The sequence below is a fragment of the Lepidochelys kempii genome, chromosome 13 (genome assembly GCF_965140265.1).
Source record: "Lepidochelys kempii isolate rLepKem1 chromosome 13, rLepKem1.hap2, whole genome shotgun sequence".
Lineage (NCBI taxonomy): Eukaryota > Metazoa > Chordata > Testudines > Cheloniidae > Lepidochelys > Lepidochelys kempii.
In genome coordinates, this window is record NC_133268.1 from 39566785 (window position 1) to 39589696 (window position 22912).

Here is a 22912-nt window from a genome sequence, read left to right on the forward strand (position 1 = left end):
TTGACGATGTGGCCATATTTTTGGATTCCTGGGCAGAACACCTGGAACATCTACAAAATGTCTTTGAGCGCATAAGGGAGGCAGGACTAACTGTTAAGACTAAGAAGTGTCAAATAGACCTAAACAGAATGACTTACCTTGGACACCAGGTGGGTCAAGGAACTATCAGTCCCCTACAGGCCAAAGTGGATGCTATCCAAAAGTGGCCTGTCCCAAAGTCAAAGAAACAGGTTCAATCTTTCTTAGGCTTGGCCGGATATTACAGGCGATTTGTACCACAATACAGCCAAATCGCTACCCCACTGACAGACCTAACCAAAAAGAAACAGCCAAATGCCATTCAGTGGACCAAAGAGTGTCAGAAGGCCTTTAACCAGCTTAAAGCGACACTCATGTCTGACCCTGTGCTAAGGGCCCCAGACTTTGACAAAGGGTTCCTAGTAACCACAGATGCGTCCGAGCGTGGTGTGGGAGCAGTTTTAATACAGGAAGGACCGGATCAAGAATTCCACCCTGCAGTGTTTCTCAGCAAGAAGCTGTCTGAGAGGGAAAGCAACTGGTCAGTCACTGAAAAAAAATGTTACGCCATTGTCTACGTTCTGGAAAAGCTACGCCCATATGTTTGGGGACGGCGTTTCCACCTGCAAACCGACCATGCTGCACTACAATGGCTTCATACCACCACGGGAAATAACAAAAAACTTATTCGGTGGAGTTTAGCTCTCCAAGATTTTGATTTCAACATCCAACACATCTCAGGAGCTTCTAACAAAGTGGCTGATGCACTCTCCCGTGAAAGTTTCCCAGAATCAACTGGTTAAAATCGTCCTTGAGATGTGGAAAATATTCTTAGTCTTTATGTACTTGGTAGTATATTTAGTGTCTTATTAACTCTGTTTTTTCCTAGAGCTCCAGGAAGAAATCCCAGCCAGCGTTTCACCCTAGCTGTGATTTGGGGGGGGGCGTGTCATAAATATAAAGGGAAGGGTAAACCCCTTTAAAATCCCTCCTGGCCAGAGGAAGAATCCTTTCATCTGTAAAGAGTTAAGAAGCTAGGATAACCTCGCTGGCACCTGACCAAAATGACCAATGAGGAGACAAGATACTTTCAAAGCTGGGAGGAGGGAGAAAAACAAAGGGTCTGGCTCTGTCTGGGTGATGCTTTTGCTGGGAACAGAAAAGGAATGAAGTCTTAGAACTTAGTAAGTAATCTAGCTAGATATGCATTAGATTCTGCTTTCTTTAAATGGCTGAGAAAATAAGCTGTGCTGAATGGAATGTAGATTCCTGTTTTTGTGTCTTTTTGTAACTTAAGGCTTTGCCTAGAGGGATTCTCTATGTTTGAATCTAATTACCCTGTAAGGTATTTACCATCCTGATTTTACAGAGGTGATTCTTTTTACTGTTTCTTCTATTAAAATGTTTCTTTTCAAGAACTGAATATTTTTTTCATTGTTCTCAGATCCAAGGGTTTGGGTCTGTGGTCACCTATGCAAATTGGTGAGGATTTTTATCAAGCCTTCCCCAGGAAAGAGGGTGTAGGGTTTGTGGAGGATTTTGGAGGGAAAGACGTTTCCAAGAGGGCTCTTTCCCGGTTATATATTTGTTAGACACTTGGTGGTGGCAGCAATAAAGTCCAAGGGCAAAAGGTAAAATAGTTTGTACCCTGGGGAAGTTTTAACCTAAGCTGGTAAAAATAAGCTTGGGGGGTTTTCATGCAGGTCCCCACGTCTGTACCCTAGAGTTCAGGGTGGGGAAGGAACTTTGACACCTGTCAACAGCCCTTTTCTCCAAATCTTCCCTCTTCATGTTGAGGTGTCATTCAGACCTGTTCCTTCCCGTGTTACTCGCGTTAGGACATCTTTGAATTGTAATGCACTATTGACCGCTGCTGTCCATTGGGAAGATTGCACCCGCCTCCAAATCAGTTTTTGACCGGTCCGCACGAGCTTTGTGCTCACTGCGGGATTCTCGAACAATAGTACAGGACGGTGTCCTCAGGTCTCAGGCTGCTCAGCTGCAAATACACCAGGTTGTTGGGGTTGTCTCTGGAGATGGTGAATCGGCCCTTGAAGGGCTGTGCGTAGTTGCTGGTAGTTGCAGTTGGGTGTATTTCCCCTTTCCACTCTAGTCCCTTCCCAGGTGCCTGTCTGACCCAGCTCATTCAGTAATCGCTGAAAGTGAAGCCGGAGGCTTTGCAGGAGAGGCGGAGAGAGTCTCCAGGCTCTTTCACACCCACTCCGGACTCCACCAGCTGAGCCTGTGAAAAAGCCCCTGAAAATAGACACAATGCGATTCGTAGAGACCCTGGCTCCCAAGTGAGATGGTAACAAACCCTGGGGGAAATCGATGTACCTGTGAAAGCTGTTTCAATGAGAAGGAAAAATAACCACAGTGCCATGTTCCCGACTGTGGGGAGAGTTCTGGTGGGTTTGGCTGGTCTCTGAGCAGACACGGGCTGCGGACTCTGAACCCCAGAGCTGCAGAGTCAGGGGAATCCCTGGCTTTTAACAGGAAATGTAAGGGGATAATTTGCGTGCACCGCTCTATATAAGAGAGACATGAACATCAATCCCAAATAACGGATATTTCCCTGAATTTTACTCAATAGGTCTCATAGATTCTAAGCCCAAAAGGGACCATTGTGATCATCTTGTCAGACTTTCTGTGTAACACACACCTCAGAACTTTCACCAACAATTCCTAGAGCAGATCTTTTAGAAAAATCTACCAATGTTAATCTAAAAATTATCAGTGACAGAGAATCCACCACTACCCTGATAACTTGTTCCAATGGTACATTAGTTTCACAATTAAAAACTTATTAACCACTATGATTTTGTGGGTTAAATTTCCTACTGTTCCGAGGGCCCATCAGCCCTCTGGACCACTTGAATCCCTTCAACTGAATATCGAGGAATTAAGTGGTCTATAAGCTTTGTATTGACATATCTGCCTAGGGTTGAATTTAACCTATAGAGAACAAGGATGGATAGACCTACCTGAGTAAGAAAAGTATGGGATATTCCCTTGATGCCCCACTGCATTTCCCTCTCTCTCCTTCCCTTTACTGTCCCCTCTCCCTCACTTTAAACTCTCTCTCTCTCTCTCTCTCTCTCTCTCTCTCTCTCTCTCTCTCTCATAGATCGACATACAGAAGTATTGAGAGATCCTGAAATCCTTCATTTTGCAAGGCAAACAGTTCTGTCCCTGTGCTATGAGTCTGACACATCTTTCCATCACTGGGGACGGAATCCCAGTCCCATTGAGCCAATGGGAGTTTTGCCTTTGACTTGAATGGACCAGGATTGATCACTTCACAGCTGAGTCACTGTGGTGAAGTGTGTAGTGAGGGCAGCTGTGCTGGAAGGGAGCAGTCAGCCTGTATTAGCTCTCTCCACATTTTCTTTTGTGATATTCCAGGCCTGGCCCTTTCAAAGCTTATATGTGAAATGATTCCCCTGAACTTTTCCCCTCCTAGTTAATGGTCTGTCTTCCGCAGACGTGGGCCGAAGGAAGGAAGACGATGCAATGCTACATGGTGACACGGCTTGTGGGACAGGTTGTGTGCTGCCCCGTTGTAATCTTGAATTTAATTTCAGTTGGAACAAATGTATCGAAACACAGAGGCGCAGAATGACTGTCTGACACAGGAATGAACCAGACACCGGTGGTGTTAACTTTCAGTGCGCTCAGAAAACCACGATTCCTTCTTTTTTTAAAAGGGAATTCTTAAACTGAGACACTCTCTGTACACGGGGTGTTTTATTATGAATGGGCAAGTGCAAGAAACTTGGAGTTTGGCTAAAGATGAATCCACTAGAGTCTGTAAAGAGGATTCCCACGGTCTGCCTGTGTATTTAGGACGAGTGACCCCCATTTCCTGCTTCCTGCAGAATGTGGCATTGGCTATTCAGGAACCCCAGTCACTTTGGAAATGAAGCAGTGTGTTCAAGAAGTACGATTTGGCCTTTCTTTAGGTGAGTGCAAAGTGTGGCAAGATTCCGGTGTGAAAATTTCTAGTTCACGTCCACCTTTGGCTGCATGGCTCCTGCTTCCTGCCCGTCTTCTCCAGCTGAGTTTGCTGGGAAAGGAGGGTGAAGGACGGAGAGCTAAGTGTGAGTAACACTTTGGAGAAGGTTTCAGAGGAACAGCCGTGTTAGTCTGTATTCGCAAAAAGAAAAGGAGTACTTGTGGCACCTTAGAGACTAACCAATTTATTTGAGCATGAGCTTTCGTGAGCTACAGCTCACTTCTGAAGTGAGCTGTAGCTCACGAAAGCTCATGCTCAAATAAATTGGTTAGTCTCTAAGGTGCCACAAGTCCTCCTTCACTTTGGAGAAGGAATCTATTTCTGCATCATTAGGGAATGTTTAAGGACGGTCTCGGTTCTGATGGAACCGTGGGTCTTTCATCATCAAAGTGAATTTTGAGAGGAGTGAAGCCCGGATAAAGGACTGGAGGTTTCACACTCTGGGTTCCTGTCTGTGTGAACGGCTCTGTTCTGGCGGTGACTGTGGGCACGGAGAGGGAGCGGGATTCGCGCTGGAGGTTTCTGTGCTAACCGCAGGAGGTTTCTGATCGCTGTGTCTCTCGCACAGTGATACCGGGCGGTGTCTTTGTCTCTCAGGCTGTTCATTTGCAGATACACCGTGCTGCTGGACTCGTCTCTGGAGATGGTGAATCGCCCTTTCACCGCATCACTGTAATATGTTGCTGAACTATAAGTAGGATTGAGTATCTGTGCGACCCACTCCAGTCCTTTCCCCGGCGCCTGACGGACCCAGTTCATATGGTAGCTGCTGAAGGTGAATCTGGAGGCTTTGCAGGAGAGGCGGAGAGATCCCCCAGGGGTTTGAATCCCCACTCCAGACTCCACGAGCTGGACCTATGACCGGACACCTGGAAAGAATGAGAATCACATTCACACAGGGCCTGGCTCAAAGCCCATTGGAAGCAGCAGAAAGGTTCCCGTTGACTTCACTGCCCTTTGGGTCAGGTTAGGGATGTGCAGCATCCCCCGTTGTCTCCAGTCCATGTAGCGAGGAAGGGGATAAAATTACCTGGAAGGGCTGCTGGTAAGAAAGCGAGGGTCAGCCACAGTCTCATGTTGCTGACTCTGGAGGGTTTATGGTGGGATCTGCATGGACACCCGGACTTGTCCATCCTCTCTGCTCTTCCTGCAGGGACCTAGATATCACACGATTTTTATCGTGCTCTGGGGCACTGAATTTGCATCTCCTTCTCTTTCTAAGACACAGATCTTGGACCTCAGCCCTCAGCAAACTCAGCCTCCTGGAGGTGGGTGTAGTGGGAAAGGGTGATGTGAGTAAAGGAGAAGATTAAGAATTCCACTCACAGAATAATTTCTGCAGTGTTCTCTACAATTCTTAGAGACAAAATTCCTTAAGAACATAAGAGTGGCCAGACTGGGTCAGACCAAAGGTCCACATAGCCCAGTAACCTGTCTACCAACAGTGGCCAATGCCAGGTGCCCCAGAGGGAATGAACAGAACAGAGAATCATCAAGTGATCCACCCCATCGCCCATTCCCAGCTTCTGTCAAACAGAGGTTAGGGACACAATCCCTGCCCAACCTGCCATCCTGGCTAATAGAATTGATCTAGTTCTTTTTTGAACCCTGTTATAATCTTGACCTTCACAACATCCTCTGGCAAGGAGTTCCACCGGTTGACTGTGCATTGTGTGGGAAAAAAAACCCTTCCTTTTGTTTGTTTTAAACCTTCTGCCTATGAATTTCATTTGGTGACCCCTTGTTCTTGTGTTATAAGAAGGAGTAAATCACGCTTCCTTATTTACTTTCTCCACATCAGTCATAATTTTATAGACCTCAATCATATCCCCCCTTAGCTGACCTATTCCAAGATGAAAAGTCCCTGTCTTATTCATCTCTCCTTATATGGCAGCCTTTACATTCCCCTAATCATTTTTGTTGCCCTTTTCTGAACCTTTTCCAATTTGATATATCTTTTTTGAGATGGGGCGACCACATCCGCACTCAGTATTCAAGATGTAGGCGTACCATGGATTTATATAGAGGCAATATGATATTTTCGCTCTTATTATCTCTCCCTTTCTTAATGATTCCCCACATTCTGTTCACTTTTTTGCCTGCCACTGCACACTGAGTGGAGGTTTTCAGAGAACTATCCAAAGTGACTCCAGGATCTCTTTCTTGAATAGCAACAGCTAATTTAGCCCCATCATTTGCTATGCATAGTTGGGATTATGCTTTCCAATGTGCATTGCTTCACATTTATCAACACGGACTTTCATCTGCCATTTTATTGCCCAGTCACCTAGATTTGAGAGATCCTTTTGAACAGGGGTCTCCAACCTTTTACGCCCAAGATCACTTTTTGAATTTAAGGGCAACCCAGGATCCACCTGACCCCTTCCCCAAAGTCCCACCCCACTCACTCTATTCCCCACCCCTTCACTCGCTCTCCCCCACCCTCACTCACTTTCACAAGGCTGGGGTAGGGGGCTGGGGTTCGACAGGGGGTGTGGGCTCTTGGCTGGGGCTGAAGGGTTCACAGTGTGGGAGGAGGCTCTGGGCTGAGCCTGGGGCGGGGGTTGGGGTGCAGGAGGGGGTACATGTTGCTGGCTCTGGGAAGGGGTCAGGGCTGGGGTTTGGGGTGCGGGAGGGAGTTCAGGGTGTATGAGGGGGTATGGCAGGGCTGGTCAAAGTTTTTGGCCTGAGGGCCACATCTGGATATGGAAATTGTATGACGGACCATGAATGCTCACAAAATTGGGGGTTGGGGTGCAAGAGGGGGTGAGGGGTCTGGCTGGAGGTGCCGGGCTCTGGGGTGGGGCCAGAAATGAGGAGTTCAGAGTGTGGGAGCGGGCTCCGGGCTGGGGCAGGGTGTTGGGGTGCAGGTGGAGGGGTGAGGGCTCCGGCTGGGGGGTGCAGGCTCTGAGGTGCATGAGGCTGTGACTGAGGGATTCGGAAGGCAGGAGGGGGATCAGGGGTGCAGACTCTAGGTGGCGCTTACCTCAAGCAGTTCCCGGTAGCAGTGGCATGTCTCCACTCCGGCTTCTACACGCTCCCCTGGTTGCCGGCCAATGGGAGCTGCAGAGGTGATAGTTGGGGCAGGGGCAGCCTGTGGAACCCCCTGGCTGCCCCTGTGCGTAGGAGCCGGAGCAGGAACATGCTGCTGCTTCCAGGAGCCACGTGAAGCCACGGCACATGTGGAGAGGGCAAGCCCCAGACCCCGCTCCCCGGCAGGAGCTCAAGGGCCGGATTAAAATGTCTGAAGGGCCGGATGTGGCCCCCGGGCCATAGTTTGCCCACACCTGGGGCATGGGGTGCTGGCTCTAGGAGGGGGCTCAGGGCTGGGGGTTGGGGTGCGGCCTCCTGCCAGGCAGCATTTACCTCCAGAGGCTCACGGTCGGTGGCACAGTGTGGCTGCCACTAAGGCAGGCTTCCTGCCTACCTGTGCACTGCACCACTCCTGGAAAGGGCCAACGCACCCCTCCGGCCCCTGGGGAGGGTCAGGCAGTACATGGCTCTGTGCACTGCCCCTCTCTGCAAGCACCACCCCTGCAGCTCCCATTGGTCACAGCTCTCCATTCCCTGCCAATGGGAGCTGTGGGGGTGGTGCTTGCAGGTAGGAGCAGCATGCGGAGGGAGAACCCTGTCTCCCCACCCCTGGTGCCATGGGGCTACGCTGGCCACTTCTGGGAGCGGTGTGGGGCCGGGGCAGCCTGCCTTAGCGGCAACCCGCTGAGCTGCTGGAGATCGTGATCGACCGGGTGGTGACCACTGCTCTCATAGCTCTTCGCAGTCTGCCTGCAACTTAACTATCTTGAGTAGTTTTGTATCATCTGCAAATTTTGCCACCTCACTGTTTACCCCAGCAGGTTCTGGGTGTTGTCTCTGGAGATGGAGAATGGTCCTTTAACCGGGTCTGTGTAGTATGTGGTGTCACCAGCCCCGTTTGTAATTGAAAATCCCCTTTCCAGTCCTTTCCCTGGAGACCTCCGTGCCCAGTGCATACCATGGCTAGTATGTGTGTCTAGACACTTTACAGGAGAGTTTTGCAGTCTCCTGGCTTTTTAATTTCTGCTCTGGACTGGATTAACTGGATTTGAGACAAGAGACACCTGCAAATAGACAAATATTAAAGATCTCGGTCATGATTCAGCAAAACACGTTTTTCAGTGCTCTGGAGAATCAACGATTCCTTTTGGCTGCTTTTGTTTCCTTCTTTTATCCCAGGTATCTCTGAGGTTCTTACCTGAGAAAGCTGCCAGCAGGGAAAGAAAAATGAAACACATATTTATTTTTGAATCAGAAACCTACCGGAACAGATGAAGGAATATGGCACAAAGTAAGTTACTTGGGGTGTGCCGGAGAAGGAGAAATTCTCTGGCTCTTAAAAAAAGAGGTTATCCTCCTTAATTTTCATGAGGCCTGAGGCAGTTCAAAAACCTTTAAAGCCAGGCAGCAAACAAAGGGGCTGGAGAGAGGGAAGAGGAGGTAACAATAGGGGTAGGTTTCCAGATGACTTGGGTTAAGATTTCCAAAACTGCCTTTCTTCCTAATATAAACCAGGCATCTAAATGCCTTTAGGTGGCTTTGAAAATCTCAGCCAGAATTAAACTAAAAGGGTGGGAGGGGGAGCCGAACTGGTTTCAAGACTGATCTTGATAAACTTATGTGGAGGGGGATGGTATGATGAGATGGGCACATCGACAACTGCTGGTAGCAAATATCCCCAATGGCCAGTGATGGGACACTAGATGGGGAGGGCTCTGAGTGACTACAGAGAACTCATTCCCAGGGGTCTGGCTGGTGGGTCTTGCCCATATGCTCAAGGTCCAACTGACTGATATTTAGGGTTGGGAACGAATTTACAGCTACTTCCTCCTGTCAGAGCCTTTCCTTGCTGGGTTTAGCTACACAGAAAGAGTGTGTGGATGCAGCCTATGTATTTCAGACCATGTCTCCAATTTGTCAAGCTCGTTCTGAATTCTAATTCTGGTCTCTAAAGTGCTTGCAACCCCTCTCAGATTGGTATAAGCTGCAAACTTTATAAGTGTACTCTCTCTGCCATTATCCAAATCATTTATGGAGCTATTGAATAGAAGTGGACCCAGGACAGATCCTTCTGGGACACTTCTCCGTATTCCCTCCCAGCTTGACTGTGAATCATTGATAACTACTATCTGAGTACATTTTCTAACTCGTTCTGCACCTACCTTATAATAGGTTCATCAGTCTATATTTCCCTGGTTTGCTGACGAGAAGGCTATCTGAGACTGTATGAAATGTCTGACTAAAGTTGAGATATACCACATCTACTGTTCTTGTCCCCACCCCCATCCACTCATCTTGTTACCCTGTCAAAGGAGGGTATGAGGTAGGTTTTCTATGGGGAGACTTTGGCAAACCAGTAAAGTGCCTGAAACCACTATGGATTATTGCTAAAAGCAGCCAAGTCAGCAGGCTGTAAATTGACCATTCAGCACTCTAAGCTTGACCAAAGCAGGAGCTGGATGTGTGGGGGCGGGAGTTTTGGGTGCCACAGAGAAGGCAGCTTGACCCCCTGTGATAAGAATTGTGTTGAAGTTGCTGATACATGCATCTCAGAAGAGCAGAATGTGCCCCAGGAATGTCTATTGGGGCCTCAAGGCTGCAAACTCTGGAAAAACCCACACCTGGTTAATCAATAATCAGAAGCCACCTCTCGCTTAACCATTGAAACTGCTTACTTAACAAGTTTGCTTTAAGGGACATGCCATACTATTACTAATGTATAAATAAGGGGAAAAGTTTTTATTAACTGACAGCACCTCACACAGAGTAAAAGTTACCAAGAGTTTTGGGTTGAACCCCGGGTAACAGGTTTCACATGATTTGTTAGTTGTCACCTTATCTTCTAGATGCTTGCAAATTGATTATTTGCTCCATTCTTTCCGGGTACAGAAGTTAAATTGAGTGGTTTATAATTCCTGGGTTGCCCTTATCTGCTTTTTATTGATAGGTACCACTTACCCTCTTCCAGTCCTCTGGGATCTCTCCTGTCCTCCGAGAGTTCTCAAAAATATTCTTTAATCCCTAAGATCTCTTTGGCCAGTCCCTTAAGTATTCTCCAGTGTATTTGATCTGGCCCTGCTGACTTAAGGACATCTAACTTGTCTAAGTAATTCTTAACTTGTTGTTTCCCTATTTTAGCCTCAGATCCTACCCCATTTACACTGATGTTCACTGTTAGTCCTCTGATTACTGCTAACCTTTTTGGTGAAAACCTAAACAAAAATGGCATTTAATATTTGGGCAATTGCTGCATTTTCTTGTGACCGTGTTTCCCTCCTCACTGAGCAGTGGTCCTTCCCTGTCCTTCATCTTCCTCTTGCTTCTAATGTATTTGTAAAATGTTTTCTTGTTACACTAAATACTTCAATGGTTGCGATGCTCAAACACTACAGTATTGGGAACAATATAAAAACCTAAGATAGCTTGAGGGCTTGAGCTCAAACATGGCTTATTAAAAAAAGAGAAAAAAGATATGGAAATGCATATCCTTAATGCCCTGCCTAAGTCATTTAAAAGCTCTGCACCTGCATGGCTAGGACACAAGGAGGGGTCTGGGCAGCTAATGCCGAGACACCATGAGCACTTTATCCAGCATCAGAAGCATATTTTGGCTGAATTGTCTCTTTAGTCTAGTGGCCTTTAAAGGAATTATGGTTTCTGACATTTTCTGGAGATATTGGAGAATATTATGCTCTATGGGCCTGGTGCAAAGGTCACTAAAGGCAAGGGGAGGAATTCCCTTGGTCTGAGTGGGGTTTGGAGCAGGTCCTACTGGAATGTTGATTGACATTTTTGAAGGGGACTTAGGTAATGGGGTATCTAATTCCCCTTGACTTTACCCTTTGAAAATTCCAGATGTGATTCACGATACTTTCACCCAACTTGGAGCTCTGTCAGAGGTCCAGCTTTTGAAGTCTGGAGGGGATGTGAAAAAGCCCAGAGACTCTCTCCGCCTCTCCTGCAAGGCCACCGGCTTCTTCATCAGTAGCAACTGGCTGTATTGGATCCGTCATGTTCCTGGGAAGGGACTGGAGTGGGTCTCCAGCATAGATAGTGCAGGTACCCTATATTACCTGGACTCAGGGAAAGGGCAATTCACCATCTCCAGAGACACCTCCAATAACCTGGTGCATTTGCACATCAGCAGCCTGAAACCTGAAGATGCCAGTGTGTATCCTTGTGCTAGAGATATGGGATCCCACAATGACTCACTTCATTATAAATACCGTAATGGGATCCTGCGCTGGAGAAAGTCCCTAAAGAAAGAAAAATACTCTGACTGCCTTCTGCTTCAGTCACAGAGTTCAAGAAATTCAGAGAATCCTAGAAAGGTAGGGCTGGAAGAGGGACTTCAAGAGGTCAACTCGCCGACCTCCTGCACTGAGGCAGGATTAGATATACCGAGACCACCCCTGGTTCTTCATCTGTTCTTAAAAACCTCCAGTGATGGGGATTTCACAACATGCCTAGGTAACCGATTCCAATGTGGATAGTTAGATATGCGTACCCTTAAAAACTTCTCCCTCCTCACCCCATATCTAACCTAAATCTCCCCCCATGGATTTTGCATTTCTTTATTTTCTAAAAGACACAGAATCATACAGACCGATAGTTGCTTGTGACAGAGAATCCCCTGTGACTCTTGATCAGTTGTTCCAATGGTTAATTCACCTCAATGTCTTTTTAAAAAATCACCTTCTTTCCAGCTGGACATTGTCTAGCTTCAGCTTCCAGCATCGGATCCTGTTGTATCTTTGTCTGCCAGACTGAAGAGCCCGTGATCAATTTTCTCTTCCCCATCTAGGATCTAGAACCGGCACCAGTGTAAAGACTCCTTGTTTATTCCCCCAGACAGGGGAGGGAAGAATAACCTAATGGCTGTAGCTTGAGTCTCGGTATGAATATTCCTGGGGTCTTTCCCACACACACAGGGATGGGACCCGGGAGAGCCAACGTGCCAGGTCTCCGAGGGGAGAGCGACTCAGAACGGGACTCACTCCGGATTGGAGTTCACAGATGGAGCGAGGGATCTCTGCACCGCAGCCCAGCGGGGCTCTGGGCAGGAAGGGGAGACACATTGTCCGGGAACCGAGAGTGGTAGCGGGCGGTGCCCCTGGGCTTCAGGCCGGTCATTTTCAGAGGCAGCAGGTTGTTGGGATTGTCTCTGGAGATGGTGAATCTCACTCAGTGGGAGCTGCGCCCCGTGACCCTCGTGCCCCCTGCCTTCCCTCCCCCCTCCACGGGCCTCTGCTTCTCCCTCGGCAGCCGCCTCCCCCTGAGCGACCCCATGAAATCCCACCGTGTCCCTGTCCACAGCCCTTAGCCACGTGACTGTCCCCAATGCCCTGCGGGCCAGCGCTGGGCTGAGTGATGCCATCGGGGGGCTGAGGGGCGGGGCCTTTTATCTCCATGGTGACTCTGTGACATGGGGGCCCTTTATTGGGGGCAGGATCCTGAGCTGCAGCGTTCACACCAGGGCTGTGATTTCCAGCTGTCAAATGGATGGAAAAAATGCTCGAGTCTCCTTGGAAAGTCCCGGCGGTGCCCCATCCCCGGGCTCAGCGGAGCGGGGTTTATTCCGGCGCCGGGTGATCTCTGCCCCCCCAGCCCCGCCCGGACCCTGCATGGCCCATTTCCACACCCCGCCTCCATCTCTGGGGTAGGGAAATGGGCCATTCAGAGTCCGGGAACGGAAGGGTTAAACTGGCGGGAGGTTTGTGTCCCGTTCCCCCGGGGGCCGGGTCTCCTGCCCGAGCCCGAAGCGGGGGGTGTCGCTGCTGCCCCCGCGCGGCCGCCGGGAGAAGGGCGATTCCGCAGCCTGGGTTTTTGTGCGATCACAAACCGGTTTGGTGTCACTGTGTCTCCCGCACAGTAATAGCGGGCGGTGTCCTCGGGCTTCAGGCCGGTCATTTGCAGATACAGCTCACTCTTGGCGTTATCCCTGGAGATGGTGAATCGCCCTTTCACTGCATCGAGGTAGCCTATACTACTCCCATCGTAGCTTATATAAGCGACCCATTCCAGTCCCTTCCCGGGAGCCTGGCGGACCCAGCTCATGTAGTAGCCGCTCAAGTCTAACCCGGAGGCTTTGCAGGAGAGGCGGAGAGAGTCTCCGGGCTTCTTCACACCCCCTCCGGACTCCACCAGCGTCTGGGACCGGACACCTGGGAATAAAGACAGGCCATTAATGTCGGTATAAGAACAGCGGTAACACAATATTCTTCTAACTCGGCCAGGTCTTCAGAGGAGGAAAATACCTTCCAAAGCTGCTACGGCGACAATGACAAGGAGCAAAAATCCCATTTTCCCGGGTGCTGGAGGGGAAAGTTCTCAGGGAACTGGCTGGTGACTGCACCGACTGAGGGGGCTGCGGATTGTGTCTCCGGGTGCAGCCTGGGCAGAGGGAGGCAGAGATTTAACCAGGAAACTGTCTCCTCATTTGCATGCCCCGCTTTATAAGAGACACACACTTCTGCTGTCAGTGATCGGATTGACTCGCCCCAGGGCTCCGGCTGCAGGAGTCGGACTGTCCCGTCCTGTGTCTCTGTGCAGCGCCGGGCACAAGGCGCTGGGTTCCTCCTGACACTTTTGGACCCTGGGAGGAATGAACAGCTCCCTGCAGGGACTGTATTTCCTCGCATGGGAACTGAGGGTCTGGCTTTTTTGACCTGATATTGGGGATTGGGGGGACTCAGCTCTGGAGCCCGGTTCCACAAGCATAAGGGCCATGCAATGTCCGCTCAGGGGGGCCAGTGTCCGGTGGGGGGGAGGCGTGAAGTCTTGTCTCAGGTATCCATTGGGCGGGCCCCCCGATGGAGGCGGAAGATTTCCCATGGCGCTGGGAGGGATTTGGGAGGCAAGCCCCTTTCCCTTCCCGGCAGTGACCGGCTACATTGAATGATCCATGACACCAGGAACGTGATCTGAGCAAGCCTGGCTCGTGCTTTGGAGTAGGTCTGGGGGCCCGCCTGTGGGTGCAGGTGGGAGTAGCTGGCGGGCGGTGGGGGGAGTCTGAGGACAGAGTTAAGTTTTGCAGTGAAGCCTCCCTGACATTAGTGTGTCAAGAGCAGCGTCTCTGGGTGTTTTTCTTTAGGGGAGAGTCAGGAGGATTAAGGCTACAGTGAAGGAAGATTATTATGCATGGTTGAGATTTATATTCCTGTTTCAGAGTAACAGCCGTGTTAGTCTGTATTCGCAAAAAGAAAAGGAGGACTTGTGGCACCTTAGAGACTAACCAATTTATTTGAGCATGAGCTTTCGTGAGCTACAGCTCACTTCATCAGATGTGTACCGTGGAAACTGCAGCAGACTTTATATATACACAGAGAATATGAAACAATACCTCCTCCCACCCCACTGTCCTGCTGGTAATAGCTTATCTAAAGTGATCATCCATTCCCACTCCACTTCCCATTTACACTCAGACTGTAAACTGGGCAAGGGGGGGTCCCATCCTCTTTCTGAACTGGAATTGCCTGGGTCCATCAGAGTGGGGCCGAGCTAAGGGGATAAAGATAGTTGGAGTGAGGACTCAAATCCTTTCGCTACCCCATTTCACCGGGGTAGTGTATAAGCCAGGAAAGTTCCCCACAGTAGCTGGACCATTCCCTCACTTACATGTAAGCAGTGTCAGGATGAGCTCCACCCTGATATCTGGTGGTGAGGTGTGGCAAGTTGTGGAAAAGAACTTCAGGGGCCGATCTCATTTGCATAGGCACACTCACCACGCCTAGAATGAGACCATAGCTGCCCAAATGGTCACTTTGGCTGCTGTGGGATCCCCAGTGTCTCTGTTATTGGGGCAGGAAGAATAAATTGTTATTACCCTGATTATGGGAACTGTGCTTGGAACTGTACGTGGCCTTTTGTTACGATGGAGGGATTCACCATCATCTAAGTAGCACTCGCTCGGCAAGGGTCATGGGTTCCAAAACTGTGTGAATGGAGAGAGGCTGGGGACAAGTATTAATACTTGGTGGCATGGGCCCCTTGGTGAGGGCCTTACATGCTAATTGCACTTCCTCCTCTCTCCACTGTGGAATATCAGAGCTAATTTTGATTTCATTAGAAGTCTAGTTATAGGCTGCTGAGCTCACTTTGGGCTGACAGTGCACCAGCACTGGGGCTCCCCTATTATAAGCTGAATTCACCTAAGCGCTGAAATCACTGAGTGTTGTGTTAAGTAGTGGGGGAGCCTGAAGATATATTGTGGAGCAGTTTGCGGGACGGCTGGCGAAGCAGTTCGACACAGAGCAGTGTGTGGATGGCAGGAGCTGCTTGTGGGCCGTGGAGCTGAGCGAAGGAGTTCGTGGGGCGGCTGGTGGAGCGGAGCGCAGCTGAGCGAAGGAGTTCGTGGGGCGGCTGGTGGAGCGGAGCGCAGCTGAGCGAAGGAGTTTTGTGGGGCGGCTGGCGGAGCGGAGCGGAGCGGAGCGCCGCTATGGAGCTATGGGGCGGTCAGCTTCAGATCACGTAAGGTGCCTCTTACCCCCGTCCCATTTCCACCCAGGTTGGGAGGTAAAGCTCCGCCGATAAACTTTCGAACTCTGGGGCTGCCCTGACCAGGGACAGAGACTTTTGGGGCATTGGACTTTTGGGGTTGCTGGACTCAAGAACCAAAGGGAAAAGGGCATGCCCCAATTTGCCTGGGGTGGGGTTGTTTTTGCTCATGGGTTGTGTTATGAATCCTGTTGGTGGTGTTTCCCCAACATAATGCCACATTGTTTCTCTCTGTTATTAAAAGACTTTTGCTACACTCAGACTATGTGCTTGCCACAGGGGAAGTATCGCCTCTTGGAGGCACCCAGCGGGGGTGGTATATATTTGTCCCAGGTCACTGGGTGGGGGCTCCAGCCGGTTTGCATTGTGTTATTGGAATGGATCCCCTAGATATTGAACCCGGCCCTTGTTGCTGCCAACTCTGACGGGCAGAAGGGTTACATTTTTGGGGGCTCATCCGGGATCTCCTGGGTCAGTACCCCTCGCAAGCACCTGTTGAGTGATCCACTACATTGGGAAACAATTTATATTTTTTTTTTGTTTGTGCTTATATTTTGAGGAAATTACTGTTTGTATAATGGCTAATATGTCAGGTTTGTTGGGCCCTGGCTCAGCAGCTTCTAGCTCGGAGGCTGCAGCCTCGGCTGATGATTGGACAAAAGCTCTGGGGCAAACATTGGAAAAGGTTGTGCTGCCCCATGCTGAGTCAGACTCTTGTCGTAAGTTAAGATTATTTGCTGGGGAGGAGGAGTTTGAACCCTGGTTAGAGCATACCACTGAAATGCTGCAAGAGTGGGCCGTACCAGATGCAGAAAAGCGAAGATGCCTTATAGAGAGCCTTGGCGGCCCAGCATTAGATGTGATTCGCACCCTGAAGCTCATTGACCCTGGGGTCGGTGTGAAGGACTGCCTAGAGGCCCTTGAACACAACTTTGGGAGCATAGAGGGCCCTGAAGACAGCTACTGTAAGTTCCTTAATTCCCGACAACAAAAGGGCGAGAAGGCTTCAGCCTACATACAGAGACTGGAGAGACTGCTTCAGAGAGCTGTCATGAGGGGAGCAGTGACTGCTGAGCAGATGGATCAGACCAGACTGGCTCAAATTGTAAGAGGAACTCAGTATCAGAACCCGATTCTACTTCATCTCCGGCTAAGAGAACGACGGGAACATCCCCCAAGTTACTCCCAGCTGATAAAAGAGGTCCGAGAGGAGGAAGAAAGGCAGGCTGCCAGTGAGTTTTGGGAAGCCCAAACATCGGAGCCAGCCAGCACAACACCACTGCAAATGGCCAGTGTACTGATGGTGAGCACCAGAGAGGAACTTGCCCAACAAATGCAGGTCCTGACGGAACGGATAGCTGAGCTGCAAAGTACCGTTGACCGAGTTAAGACTTCTAGGAATAAGAAGCCTCAAACTGTGGCGATTGAGAAGCCCGCACTTAGAGCCACCATCCCCCCCAGGCGAAGGGGGAAAGGTCAATTCTTCTGCTACCGATGTGGTCAGGATGGACACAGTGCTGCCAAATGCCGTAATGAAGAAAACCCCTCCTTAGTGTATGGAAAGCTGAGGATCAGTTGGGAGAGATCCGGTAGCTGCCAGAGGGTCTGGGGACGGGGACCCCCCAGGTCTGCAGGATTTGAAGATTCCCCCAGAAAAGACTGTCCAGCTGGGATCCCTGCAGGACTGATAGGGCCTCGAGCAGAGGTCATGGTGAGGATCGAAGGGGTGGAGTGTAAAGCAGTGCTTGACACTGGATCTCAAGTGACTATTATATTTCAGTCATTCTACCAACAGATGCTTAGGCACCTGCCTATACAGCCACTGACTGGCCTTGGCCTATGTGGCCTCAGCATGGATGAATACCCCTATCAAGGGTATGTCATAGTGCACCTGGAATTCCCAGAGGAGGTTGCTGGGGTGAGAGAAGAGGTAGACACAGCTGCCTTAATATGCCCTGACCCTAAAGGGACTTCTGATGTGTCTGTGCTGATAGGGACCAACTCCAGTCTCTTCAAGGTACTCGCGGATTACTGCAGAAGGCGGGCTGGGGACCAGTACCTGAATACCCTGATGATCCATACGCTTTGTGCTGAAGCCTATAGGAAAATTGAGAGCGCTAAAAGGGACACATCTGAGCTACCGCTTGGGGCACTGAAGTACGCGGGCACAACCCCCTTAGTAGTGCCTGCAAGGACGGAGCAAGAAGTGCTTGTCATGAGTACCTGTCTGAAAGGCAGTAAAGGGACGTTAGCAATGATAGAGCAGCCGATGGGAGGAGAGCTCCCTGAAGGAGCTCAAGAGTAACAAGAAGGGTTTCTTCAGGTATGTTGGCAACAAGAAGAAAGCCAAGGAATGTGTGGGCCCCTTACTGAATGAGGGAGGCAACCTAGTGACAGAGGATGTGGAAAAAGCTAATGTACTCAATGCTTTTTTTGCCTCTGTTTTCACTAACAAGGTCAGCTCCCAGACTGCTGCGCTGGGCATCACAAAATGCGGAAGAGATGGCCAGCCCTCTGTGGAGATAGAGGCGGTTAGGGACTATTTAGAAAAGCTGGACGTGCACAAGTCCATGGGGCCGGACGAGTTGCATCCGAGAGTGCTGAAGGAATTGGCGGCTGTGATTGCAGAGCCACTGGCCATTATCTTTGAAAACTCGTGGCGAACCGGGGAAGTCCCGGATGACTGGAAAAAGGCTAATGTAGTGCCAATCTTTAAAAAAGGGAAGAAGGAAGATCCTGGGAACTACAGGCCAGTCAGCCTCACCTCAGTCCCTGGAAAAATCATGGAGCAGGTCCTCAAAGAATCAATCCTGAAGCACTTGCATGAGAGGAAAGTGATCAGGAACAGCCAGCATGGATTCACCAAGGGAAGGTCATGCCTGACTAATCTAATCGCCTTTTATGATGAGATTACTGGTTCTGTGGATGAAGGGAAAGCAGTGGATGTATTGTTTCTTGACTTTAGCAAAGCTTTTGACACGGTCTCCCATAGTATTCTTGTCAGCAAGTTAAGGAAGTATGGGCTGGATGAATGCACTATAAGGTGGGTAGAAAGCTGGCTAAATTGTCGGGCTCAACGGGTAGTGATCAATGGCTCCATGTCTAGTTGGCAGCCGGTATCAAGTGGAGTGCCCCAAGGGTCGGTCCTGGGGCCGGTTTTATTCAATATCTTCATAAATGATCTGGAGGATGGTGTGGATTGCACTCTCAGCAAATTTGCGGATGATACTAAACTGGGAGGAGTGGTAGATACGCTGGAGGGGAGGGATAGGATACAGAAGGACCTAGACCAATTGGAAGATTGGGCCAAAAGGAATCTGATGAGGTTCAATAAGGATAAGTGCAGGGTCCTGCACTTAGGACGGAAGAACCCAATGCACAGCTACAGACTAGGGACCGAATGGCTAGGCAGCAGTTCTGCGGAAAAGGACCTAGGGGTGACAGTGGACGAGAAGCTGGATATGAGTCAGCAGTGTGCCCTTGTTGCCAAGAAGGCCAATGGCATTTTGGGATGTATAAGTAGGGGCATAGCGAGCAGATCGAGGGACGTGATCGTTCCCCTCTATTCGACATTGGTGAGGCCTCATCTGGAGTACTGTGTCCAGTTTTGGGCCCCACACTTCAAGAAGGATGTGGATAAATTGGAGAGAGTCCAGCGAAGGGCAACAAAAATGATTAGGGGACTGGAACACATGAGTTATGAGGAGAGGCTGAGGGAGCTGGGATTGTTTAGCCTGCAGAAGAGAAGAATGAGGGGGGATTTGATAGCTGCTTTCAACTACCTGAAAGGGGGTTCGAAAGAGGATGGCTCTAGACTGTTCTCAATGGTAGCAGATGACAGAACGAGGAGTAATGGTCTCAAGTTGCAGTGGGGGAGGTTTAGATTGGATATTAGGAAAAACTTTTTCACTAAGAGGGTGGTGAAACACTGGAATGCGTTACCTAGGGAGGTGGTAGAATCTCCTTCCTTAGAGGTTTTTAAGGTCAGGCTTGACAAAGCCCTGGCTGGGATGATTTAACTGGGAATTGGTCCTGCTTTGAGCAGGGGGTTGGACTAGATGACCTTCTGGGGTCCCTTCCAACCCTGATATTCTATGATTCTATGATTCTATGATTCTAAGGAGTGCTGGTCCCCAGTGGAGTCATAACCCTACCTGCTGAAGCCCAGGAAAGGGTGACTATACTGATTGCTAATGAAACGAGTCGTGATATTTTTGTGAAGCAAGGACAAAAGATAGCAGACCTCTTTGAGCCTGAGTCGATTGTAAAACCCCAGTATGAAACTCCAGTTCTGGCAATAAACCCAGCAAAGTTTGACTTTGGAGATTCACCAGTGTCCGAGGACTGGAAAGATCGCCTGAGGAAGAAACTTTGTGAAAGATCCAAGGTGTTCTCACTGCATGAGTGGGATGTGGGATGTGCAAAAGGAGTAGAGCACAATATCAGACTACATGACTCTCGACCTTTCAGGGAGAGATCTAGGAAGATTGCTCTCTCTGAGATGGAAGATGTGCGACATCATCTTCAGGAGCTGGCTGCGAATGGCATCATTACAGAGTCCCGCAGCCCATACGCCTCACCCATTGTGGTAGTCCGCAAAAAGAATGGGAAAATCCGGATGTGTATTGACTACCGCACCCTAAACAGCCGTACGGTGGTCGACCAGTACACTATGCCTCGAGTGCAAGACTCCTTAGACTGTTTGCTGGGAAGCCAGTGGTTCTCTGTGTTGGATCTTCGAAGTGGATACTACCAGATCCCTCTGGGAGAAGAAGATAAGGAGAAGACAGCCTTCATCTGCCCATTAGGGTTTTATCAGTTCGAACGCATGCCCCAAGGGATTTCTGGAGCACCTGCCACCTTTCAACGTCTCATGGAGAAAGTTGTGGGAGACATGAATTTACTGCAAGTGTTAGTTTATTTGGATGACCTGATTGTGTTTGGAAGAACCTTAGAGGAGCATGAAGAAAGACTTCTTAAAGTGCTTGATAGGTTGGAGGATTATGGTCTGAAGCTTTCAATTGACAAATGCCAGTTCTGCAGAACCTCAGTGAAGTATGTGGGTCACATTGTGTCCCAAGAAGGTGTGAGTACTGATCCTGATAAAATAGAAGCACTCACTACATGGCCACGTCCAAGTAACTACAGAGAACTCAAGACCTTCCTTGGATTTAGTGGCTACTACCGCAGATTTGTGAAAAACTATGCTACGATTGTAAAGCCTCTGAATGATCTTACCAGGGGACATCAGTCCAGCAAGAACAAATCTAAGTCCAAGAATAAGGGGAGGTCCCCAAAGCCTCCTGTGCAGAGACACAATGGCCCCTTTGCACCATTTGGGCCACGGTGGGATGAGAGATGTGAAAGGGCTTTTCAAGAAATCATTACTTGCCTAACTCATGCTCCAGTCCTAGTTTTTGCTGACCCAAGCAAACCATTTATCCTGCATACTGATGCCAGTTTGGAGGGTCTGGGAGCAGTCCTGTACCAGGAAGTGGAAGGCAAATGTAAACCTGTAGCCTTTGCCAGCCGAGGATTGTCTGATAGTGAAACTCGCTATCCCACCCACAAGCTGGAGTTTTTGGCCTTGAAATGGGCCATCACTGAGAAATTTCGAGACTACTTGTATGGTGCTCAGTTCCAGGTGTGGACAGACAACAATCCACTGACTTATGTGTTAACAAGTGCTAAGCTGGATGCTACAGGGCAGAGATGGGTGGCCGCCTTGGCTAGCTATGAGTTCAGCATTCAGTACCGATCAGGGAGAAGCAATGTAGATGCAGATGCATTGTCCAGGCGTCCGCAGGCTCCAGAAGTTGCTGTGATACCCACAGATGGAGTGAGAGCTATTTGCAGTGTGAGTCGCCGAGAGCCAGAGGCCCGTGAAGACTTTCAGGGATGTGTTGCAGAAGCTTTGGGCCTGCCCCCTGAATGCATGCCTTCTGCTTCGGTGAACTATATTGCATTAGACCAATCTCCTTTGCCCATGCTCAATGCGGCTGACTGGCAAGAAGCCCAGCGGCAAGATATTGACATTCGTGATACACTACTTGCCAAAAGGGAGGGGCGAAGCCCAACTGCGGTTGTCCCACCTAACCCGGAGGGTAAACTACTATTGAGAGAATGGACCAAACTAAAACTGATTCAGGGAGTGCTACACCGAATGACCACTGACCCTTTACAAAAACAACGAGCACAACTAGTACTGCCAAAAAAGTACAGAGCCCTGGCCATGAGGGCCCTGCATGATGACTTTGGGCATTTAGGGATGGAGAGGACCCTGGAACTTATTTGTAGTAGGTTCTATTGGCCCCGAATGGCTGAAGATGTTCGCAGGAAATGTGAGACTTGCGCTCGATGTGTTCAAAGGAAAACTCTGCCCACGAGGGCTGCATATCTCAAGAACATCACCAGCAACAAACCTTTGGAGTTGGTATGCATGGATTTCTTGTCTGTAGAGGTAGACAAGAGGAATGTTGGAAACATTCTAGTAGTGACTGACCATTTTACACGGTATGCACAAGCATATCCCACACGTGATCAGAGGGCCACCACCGTTGCTCGAGTATTGTGGGACAAATATTTCTCAGTCTATGGATTCCCGGCTCAGATACACTCTGATCAGGGGCTTGATTTTGAGAGTCACCTTCTGAAGGAGGTGCTGAAGATAGCAGGAATTAAAAAGTCTAGGACAACGCCTTATCACCCCCAAGGTGATCCTCAGCCAGAGAGGTTCAATCGAACCCTATTAGATATGTTGGGAACTTTGCGACCAGAGCAGAAGGCAACCTGGAGCCAGCATGTCGCATTTCTGGTGCATGCCTACAATGCCACAAAGAACGATGCTACGGGAGTCACCCCATATCTCTTGATGTTTGGGCGAGAACCAAGATTACCCATAGACTTGTGCTTTGGTGTATCAGAGGATGGAGATAGCTATGAAACTCATCAGCAATATGTATCCCGACTAAGAGAAAAGCTGCGGGATGCTTATCGCTTAGCTACCGCTGCGGCTCGGAAGAACGCAGACCGCAACAAACATCGATATGATGCTAGAGTGCGTTCGCAGGAGCTCCAGCTGGGGGACAGAGTCCTGCTGCGAAATTTGGGTATTGCTGGCAAACACAAGATAGCTGACAGATGGAAGGCAATACCTTACCTGGTGATGGAAAAGCTGGGAGATCTGCCGGTCTACAAGATCAAACCTGAAGACGGTCCAGGGCAAATAAAGACGGTGCATAGAAACCTTTTGCTCCCTGTGGGGGAATTGGTAAGCACCCCTTGTGAGATGGGCCATGGCAGGGCCGCCGGGCAGAACAGAGGTGCTAGACCAAAGCCGCCATCCAACAC